The following is an 8890-nucleotide window of genomic DNA, read 5'->3' on the forward strand; positions in this document are numbered from 1 at the left end:
TTTGGGTGTGCTATACAAGCGGGGCCTTAAGGCACACTGCTCATCTAACTTAGCCTCTTTTATGATTTCAGATCATCCAGACACTGGCAAAAATAAATATATGAATACATAAAGAAATAAAGGAGAAAAAGATGGGGCCCAATAATGGTAACCAAAGGCAAGTTTTGAAACTCCATACACATATAGTATGCACCAAACACATATACAAGCATACATATAGGGGCATGTATGTAGGTACACACCTATACATAGCTATTACATCAAAATATTTAACTTTGTGTATTTTACTTAATATAATTTATTCACAATACAACCCTATTGTTATCTTCTTGCTCTTATCGCCCTGTTCCCACCTTCTCTCCCTCTTCTGCCCTATTCCCCTCCACTAGACTTCTGATAGAGGAGACATCCTACCCCACTGTCAGAACACAGCCTATTACATCTCATCAGGATAGTGTACATCCCCTTGCTCTGTGAGCCTATGAGGCTATCTTGCCAAGAGGCAGTAATCAAACCATGAGTACCAGAATGCATATCAGAGGTTCAACAGAAGTCCACTTCCCTCCTCTCCACCATGTGTGACCAAGTGGGCCTTAGTTCTCTGAATGCCCTTGGTGGGTGCATCAGTTTGTACAGGGCCCCCTGTGTCCAGATCCTCAGGCCTTGATGGTCATGGAGATCTTGCTCTCTCCTGGGCCTTCCATCACCACCAACTCTCAGTGCTCTGCCCAAGTCCCAGTATCTTTCCTGATTCCACACTGTGTGGAGTCTTTCAGAGGAGATCTATTTTGGGCTAATATCCACTTTAAGTGAGTATATACCATGGTTGTCTTGCTGGGTCTGTGTTACCTCACTCAGGATGCTCATTTCTAGCTCCATCCATTTGCATGCAGATTTAAAGATTTCCTTGTTCTAATAGTTAAACTGTATCCTGTTGTGTAAATATACCACAGCATCAGTGTCCATTCTTCAGTTGAGGGACATCTAGGTTGTTTCCTGATTCTGGCGATTATGAATAATGCTGCTGTGAACATATTTGAACAACTGTCCTTTGTTGTATGGCGGAGCATCTTTGCCCAGGAGTGGTACAGCTGGATCTTGAGGTAACACTATCCCCAATTTTCTGAGAAAGCACCAGATTGATTTCCAAAATGGTTTATGAGTTTGTACTCTCACCTGTATTGGAAGAGTGTTTCTCTTTCTTCACATCTTTGTCAGCATGTGCTGTCACTTGAGTTTTTTATCTTGTCCATTCAGGTAGGTGTGAGATAGAATCTCAGCGTCATTTTAATTTGCTTTTCCATGATGACTAAAGACACTGAGCATTTCCTTAATTGTTTCTTGACCATTCACTATTCGTCTGTTGAGAACTCTGTTTAGACCTATACACCATTTTTTAAAACTGGATTCTTTTGTTTGTTGGTATTTAATTCCTCGAGTTCTTTATATATTTTGGATATTAGCCCTTTGTCAGATGTAGAGCTGGTGAAGATCTTTTGCAAACCTGTAGGCTGTTGCTTTGTTCTATTCAGTGTCCTTTGCCTTACAGAAGCTTTTCAGTTTCATGGGGTCCCATTTATTAATTGTTGGTCTTATAGCCTTAATTATTGGTGCTCTCTTCAAGAAATTGTCATATGTGCAAATGAGTTCAAGGCTCTTCCCGACTTTTTCTTCTAACAGATTTAATGTGTCTGGTTTTATGTTGAGATCCTTAGTCCAATTGGACTTGTGTTTTGTGCAGGGTGATAAATATTGATCTACTTGTGTTTTTCTACATGAAAAAATCCAGTGAGACCACCATCATTTGTGGAAGATGCTATCTTTTTTTCCATTGTACGGATTTGGCGTTTTTGTCAAAAATCAGGTGTCCATAGGTGTATGGAATTATTTTGGGATCTTCAGTTAGATTTCATTGATCTACCTGCATATTTCTATGCCAGTATTTCTATGCCAGTACCAGGCCATTTTTATTAATGTTACTCTATAGTACAACTTGAGATTGGGGATGAATATACCTCCAGATGATCTTTTATTGTAGAGTATTGTTTTAGCTATTCCTGTTTTTTTTTATATGAAGTTGAAATTGATCTTTCTAGGTCTATAAAAAATTGTGTAGGTACCTTGATGGGAATTGCATTGAATCTGTAGATTGAACTTGGTAAGATGGCCATTTTTACTGTGTTGATTCTCTCAGTACATAAGCATGGGAAATCTTTCCATCTTCTGATATCTTCTTCAATTTCGTTCTTCAGACACTTAATTTTTTGTATAAGTTTTTCACTTGCTTAGCTATATTTACACAATTTATGAAGTTTTTTTTGTTTGTTTGTTTTGTTTGCTATTGTAAAGGGCATAGTTTCCCTAATTTCTTTCTTAGCCCATTTATTTTTTGTATAACGGAGGGATACTAACTTTTTAAAATTGATTTTGTATCCAATCACATTACTGAATGTGTTTATCAGCTGTAGGAGTTCCTTGGCAGAATTTTTGGGGTCACTTATGTATGCTATGATACAACCTGCAAATGATGATATTTTGACTTCGTTCTTTCTTATTTGTTTCTCTTTTTTCTCCTTTAGTTGTCTTATTGCTCTATCTAAGACTTCAAGTAATACATACAAGAGATACTGAGAGAGTGAACAGCCTTGTCTTGTCCCTGATTTTTTTGGAATTGGCTTAAGTTTTTCTCCATTTAGTTTGATGTTGGCTATAGGCTTGATGTATATTGTCTTTACTATGTTTACGTATGTGTTTTATATCCCTGATCTCTCTAAGATTTTTACCCTGAAAAGGTCTTGGATTTTGTCTAATGTTTTTTTATCATCTAAAGAGATCATCATGTGGTGTTCTTTTGTTTCAGTTTTGTTATATGGTTGATTACATTAATGGATTTACGTATGTTGAACCACCCCTGTATGTTTGGGATGAAGCCTGGTGGATGATATTTTTTGTGGTCTTGGATTTGGTTTGAGAGTATTTTATTGAGTATTTTTGCATCAATGTACATAACAGAAATTGGTCTGAAATTCTCTTTCTTTGTTGGGTCTTTGCATGGCTTAAGTATTAAGGAGACTGTGGCTTCATAGAATGCATTTTCCATATGTGTGTAGGCTTTTTGTTATTTTGTTGTTGTTGTTGTTGTTGAAGTTAAGCTTTATTCCATGGTGGTTTGATAAGATGCAGGGGATTATTTCAACTTCCTTGTATCTGTTAAGGCCTGCTTTGTGACTGATTATATGGTTAAATGTGGAGAAGATTCCGTGGGGTGTTGAGAAGATGGTATATTCTTCTGTGTTTGAGTGAAAAGTTCTGTGGATGTCTTAGATCCATTTGATTCATGACCTGTTAGCTTCACTATTTCTTTATTCAATTTCTGCCCCAATGATCTGTCCATTAGTGAGATTGGAGTGTTGATGTCTCCCATTACTAATGCTTTTGTATCAACATGTGATTTAAGCTTTAAAAGTGTTTCTTTAATGAATAGGGTGCCTTTGTATTTATGGCATATATAGTCAGGATTATAATCTCTTGGTGGATTTTTCCTTTGATGAGAATGAGGTATCCTTTCCCATCTTTCTTGATTAATTTTAGTTGGAAGTCTCTTTTATTAGATATTATAATGGCTGCTCCAGCTTGCTTCTTAGGTCTCTTTGCTTGGGAAACATTTTCCCAGCCCTTTACTCTCAGGTAATGTCTATCTTTGTTGCTGAGGTGTGTTTGTTCAATGCAGCAGAATACTGGATCTTGTTTCTGCAGCCATTCTGTTAGTCTATGTCTTCTTACTGAAGAGTTGAAGCTATTGTTGTTGAGGGATATTAGTGACCAATGATTGTTAGTTCCTTTTTTTGTGGAGTTGGTGGTTATAGTGTGTGGCTGTGATGATTTTCACTTGGTTTTGCTGCTGTGAGATTATCAATGTCCTGTATTTTCTTGGGTGTAGTTGACCTCATTGGGTTGAAGTTTTCCTTCTAGCATCTTCTGTAGGGCAGGGTTGGGGCAGAGATGTTGTTTGAATTTAATTTTGTCATTGAATATATTGTTTTCTCCATCTCTGGTGATTCAAAGTTCTGCTGGACATAGTAGTCTGAGTTGGCATCTGAGGTCTCTTATTGTCTGCATCATATCAGCCCAGACCCTACTGGATTTCCTGGTCTCTGTCAAGTGTGATTCTGATGTGTCTTCCTTTATATATTACTTGGCCTTTTTTCCATGCTACTTTTAATATCCTTTTTCATTCTGTAGATTTAGTGTTTTGATTATTATGTGGCAGGAGGTATTGCTTTTCTGGTGTAGTCTATTTGGTGTTCTGTAGGCCTCTTGTGTGTTCAAGGGCTTCTCTTTCTTTAGTTTGAGGAATTTATCTTCTATGATTTTCTTGGAAATAATTTCTTTTTCTTGGAACCTGGTATCTTCTTTTTCATCTATCCCTATTATTCTGAGATTATGTTTTTTCATGGTGTCATTGATTTCCTGGATGTTTTGAGTCATGAATTTTTCTCTTTTATTCTTTTCCTTGAGAGATGTTTCAATATCTTCTATTGTATCTTCAGCCCCTGAGATTCTCTCCTCCATTTCTTCAATTTTGTTGATGATACTTACCTCTATAATTCCTGATCTCTTCTCTAAGTTTTCCATTTCCAGGGTACTCTCTGTTTGTGTTTTCCTAATTGACTCTAATTCCTTTTTCTTCTTCTTTTTCTTTTTTTTTTTTTTTTTTTTTTTTTTTAATTTAATTTTCATGTCTTGAACAGGTTTAATCATTTTATCGGTCTGTTTGATTGTGGTTTCTTGTTTGTCCTCAATGGCCTCTTTTTATTTCTTTGTATTTTTCTGTAATTCTTGAAAGGACTTATCCATTTCCTTTTTCTTTCTCAAATAACTATGCAATCATAGCTAAGGCAATTTTTCTGAGATTCAGGTGCATTAGAGTGCCCATTGTTTGGGGGATTTCTGGTGGAGCCATGTTGCCCTGGTTTTTGTTGGTTGTGTTTTTACCCTTTCTTTTAGCTATCTGCTGAGGTGGCTCAGGTTTTCTAAGCTGGCAGTCAAGGCAAGGAGTCCCTTAAGAAGGCAGCTGCTTAGTTTATTGCTTTGGCAGGCACTGTCCTCCTGGAACTTAGATTCATCTGAGGTCTGTCACATAGGATCCAGGAGTCAGCAGGATTGCTCTGACTACTTTCTCTCCTGAGAGAGACCGGCAGCAGAGTAGAGCAGTGGCTTGGAGGCCAGAATTGTATATCTGGGATCCAGACACTGTTCTTGTGGGTCTCAGGTATCACGGCTCTGACCCTCTGTTCCTCAGGAGGTCTGCCTGCACCTTTTCCTGTCTTTGGAAGAGTACAGAATGCTCTAAGCTTGCAAGTTTTGGTACAATATCAATAGTAAACAACAAAAGTCACACTGATAATTATGGTAAGCATTATAAAAACATCAGCCAGGATGATTTCAAAGCAAGGATATACAAATTCATGAATACAAGAATACAAACTCAGCCCCCCCCTTCTCTCTCTCTCTCTCTCACACACACACACACTTTGTTGTAATTTGACAATAATTTACTTATGTACTACTCTTGAATACTGATGGCTTTATATAAAGATTACACATTATTTATAATATAATCTATTGGAAAATATCATTTATAGACATTATGTGTTTAGTGAAGTCAAGACAATTTCTAAAACCCAATAGAGGCTACTAATATTAGTTTGTGTGTGGCTGAATAAAATTTTACCATGTGCTTCTCTATGAAGTGCTATTTGTAAAGAAGTAATGATTACTCCTCCACTGATAAAAATCAAGGTGTCCTGAAGACATAGAAGTGGAACAGGAAAGCACAAAATGGTAAGCACAATTAGTAAGCATTTAGGGTATACTGAATGAATCGTTAGTGACATTTACTAGCATGGGCTAACTATGTAGTGCCCACAAAGGACAATACATTTAAATATGATGAGATAAGAGAGCATCAAAAATAGATTCCAGGATTTATTAAGAGAAACCCCACCTGAATCTTGCATGTAAAGACATGGACATACGGGGAGAATAATGTTCAAGATCTCTTTGTTTTATGACTCCTAAGATCTGAAAAAGATACATCAATTAAAAGCGAACAATTCTAAAGGGAACTTGTAATTTGAAATGGCCCTGACACAGAGACCATCTCAAAGCCCTGAGGCTATTGTACCACAGACCAACAGGATTTCCTGGGCTAAACGCAAAACTGTGTTCCTTTTCCTTTTCAAAGCCTGTTTACAAATGTAAATTGTTTTTTTTTATTCAAATATTCACTTTAATAAAATTCATAAAATTAAGTGTACCTAAGGATGTTTTAATAGAGTTAAATTTTTATTTTAAAAAGCTTAGCTGTGTTCAGTGGTGCTCATTAGATAGTTTATCATTAGGAACATATTTCATACGTCCACTACAAAAAATTTTAAAGAGGGACTGGAAAGAGTGCTCTGTATTTAGGAACACTTTGCCAGGCATGGTGGCGCATGCTTATAGTCCCAGCTACCTGGGAGGCTGAGACAGGAGGATTGCTTGAGTGCAGGAGTTCTGAGCTGTAGTGTGTTATGCCGATTGAGTGTCCACACCAAGTTTGGCATCAATATGGTGACTTCCTGGGAGCAGGGTACCATCAGGTTGCCTAAGGAGAGGTGAACTGGCCTGGGTTGCAAACAGAGCTGGTCAAAACTCCCATGGTGATCAGTAGGAATACTTGCTCTGGCAAAGGACCTCTGTTCAAATATCTGTACCCAAATGCTGGTTCAAAGTCACTTATAATTCCCATACCAGGGGACTTTATGACCCCACTACTCATTTCTGCATGTAGCAATCACACACATGTCACACTTGTGTGCACACACACATGCATGTCACACATAAAATAAAATGAACAAATCTAGAAAGAAGATACAAGAAATATAAGACAACTCAAACAAGATAGTAGAACATGTTATCTTCTAGGGGAAAACATTTTCCTTGTCAGAATAATAAGTAGCATATAAAACCCAGAAAATAATTGTTAAAATTATAATGTATGGACTAACATACAGCTCAATGTTAAAGCACTTGCCTAGAATGCCCAGATTCCAAAGTTCCACCCCAGCACCACACACACTCGAACATACACATACAAACACAGTGCATGAGTTATAGATTTTTATTTTAACTTATTCTAATTTATTCAGATTACATCCCAAATATTATCTCTTCCTATGTATCTTCCCATTCCTGTCCACCTTCCTCTTCCATCCTATTCTCCTCCTCTATAGACCTCTGACAGAAGGGGACTGCCCCTCCTACTATATGACCATAACCTATCAGATCTCATCCAGATAGCCTAGGCCCCCTTCCTCTGTGTGCCCACCAGGCTTCCTCACCAAGGGGAAGTGATTAAAATGGGAGCAGCAGAGTTCATGTCAGAGGCAGTCCCCACTCTCCGCACAACCACAGACAATAAGCTGTTCTGAACAGGGTGTCTAGGTTCATTACATGCATTGTCCTTGGTTCATGCAACAGTTTGAGCAGTACCCCTGGGTCCACATCCACAGACCTTGATGGTCTCCTTGTGGCTCACAACCAAAAATATATTATTTTTTAGCCGTCTATGGCAGTATAAAAGACATCATTTATTTCGATTTTTCATGTCTAGATGGTTTTTCCTTGTCTTTACTCTTTAAAAGTTCAATAATAATGCTGTTTTTAGAATGTTTTTGTTTGTTTGTATATCTTTCTTTGATGAATTCCTCAACTGAGACTCCTTGTGCTAAAATTTCTCTACCTGATTGATACTGCCTAGCTAGCTGCATCTGAGAAATAATTACCAGTTTTGGAAAGAGAAGACAGTTTTTTTTTCTCTGACTGCTCCAAGCAGTAGCTCTCCCAGGCAGTGTGCCTTCCAGTGTTGACAGGCTACCATAGTATGATTGACAGTACTCTGATTAGATCTAGGCTAGGGTGAGCCTGCTCTATGTTGCCTTGTCTTTCTGGATTGGAATAAAGTCTGCCTAGGTTACTGTCCTTGCACCATTAAAAGACACTTGGAGTCTTGTTTTTGTTCCCACTCTGGCTCCCTAGACTTCCTTACTTTCCTTTTTGTCCACCACAAAAATCTAATTTGATATAATTTTTCATGATCTGCTTCTGACATGAACTCTGGTGCCCCCAACTTAACCGCTGCCCCCTTGGTGGGGAGGCCCAGTGGGCACCAGAGGAGGGAGAATCAGGCTATCCTGAGGAGACCTGATAGGCTGTGCTCATATGGTAAGGGAGGTCTCCTTCTGTCAGAGGTCTAGGGCAGAGGAGGGAGCGAAGGAGGGAAAGGGAAGATAGAAGCATGGAGATAACAATCAGGATGGAATCTGAATAAATTATAGTAAATTAATTTTTTTTAAATCTCATTTGTTTTCCTTTTATATTGTTTCTACTGCTTATGTTTTTATTCCATAAGAAGTGGCAGAGGAAACTCTATTTAGGTCACACCTGCTGGGTCAAAATTCTAGCATAGTTTTGGGAAACAACCATCATACCTGCAGGACGATATAACCCAGAACTTACCACAAAGCATATACAGAATCCCACACTAATGGTTGATGCTGAACTGTAAACATGCCATTCAAGATGTTAAAAGAGTGTTTGCTTTTGCTTTGTTACACATCAGTCCCTGCTTAGCCAATTTGGTTCCATTGAAGATGCTGTTTTATGCTACATAGTTATTAGTCCATTAAGAAATGTCTCAATTATTCAATCACCTGTCACAGCATCACAGTGTTTGCATTAAAGTAACCCTTATTTTCACAGTGTTTGCATTAAAGTAACCCTTGTTTTACCTAATTATGGCATGTAAAGAGCAAGCATAGCAACACTGATAAATAGATTGTGACAT

This window comes from Acomys russatus, chromosome 23 (genome assembly GCF_903995435.1).
Source record: "Acomys russatus chromosome 23, mAcoRus1.1, whole genome shotgun sequence".
Lineage (NCBI taxonomy): Eukaryota > Metazoa > Chordata > Mammalia > Rodentia > Muridae > Acomys > Acomys russatus.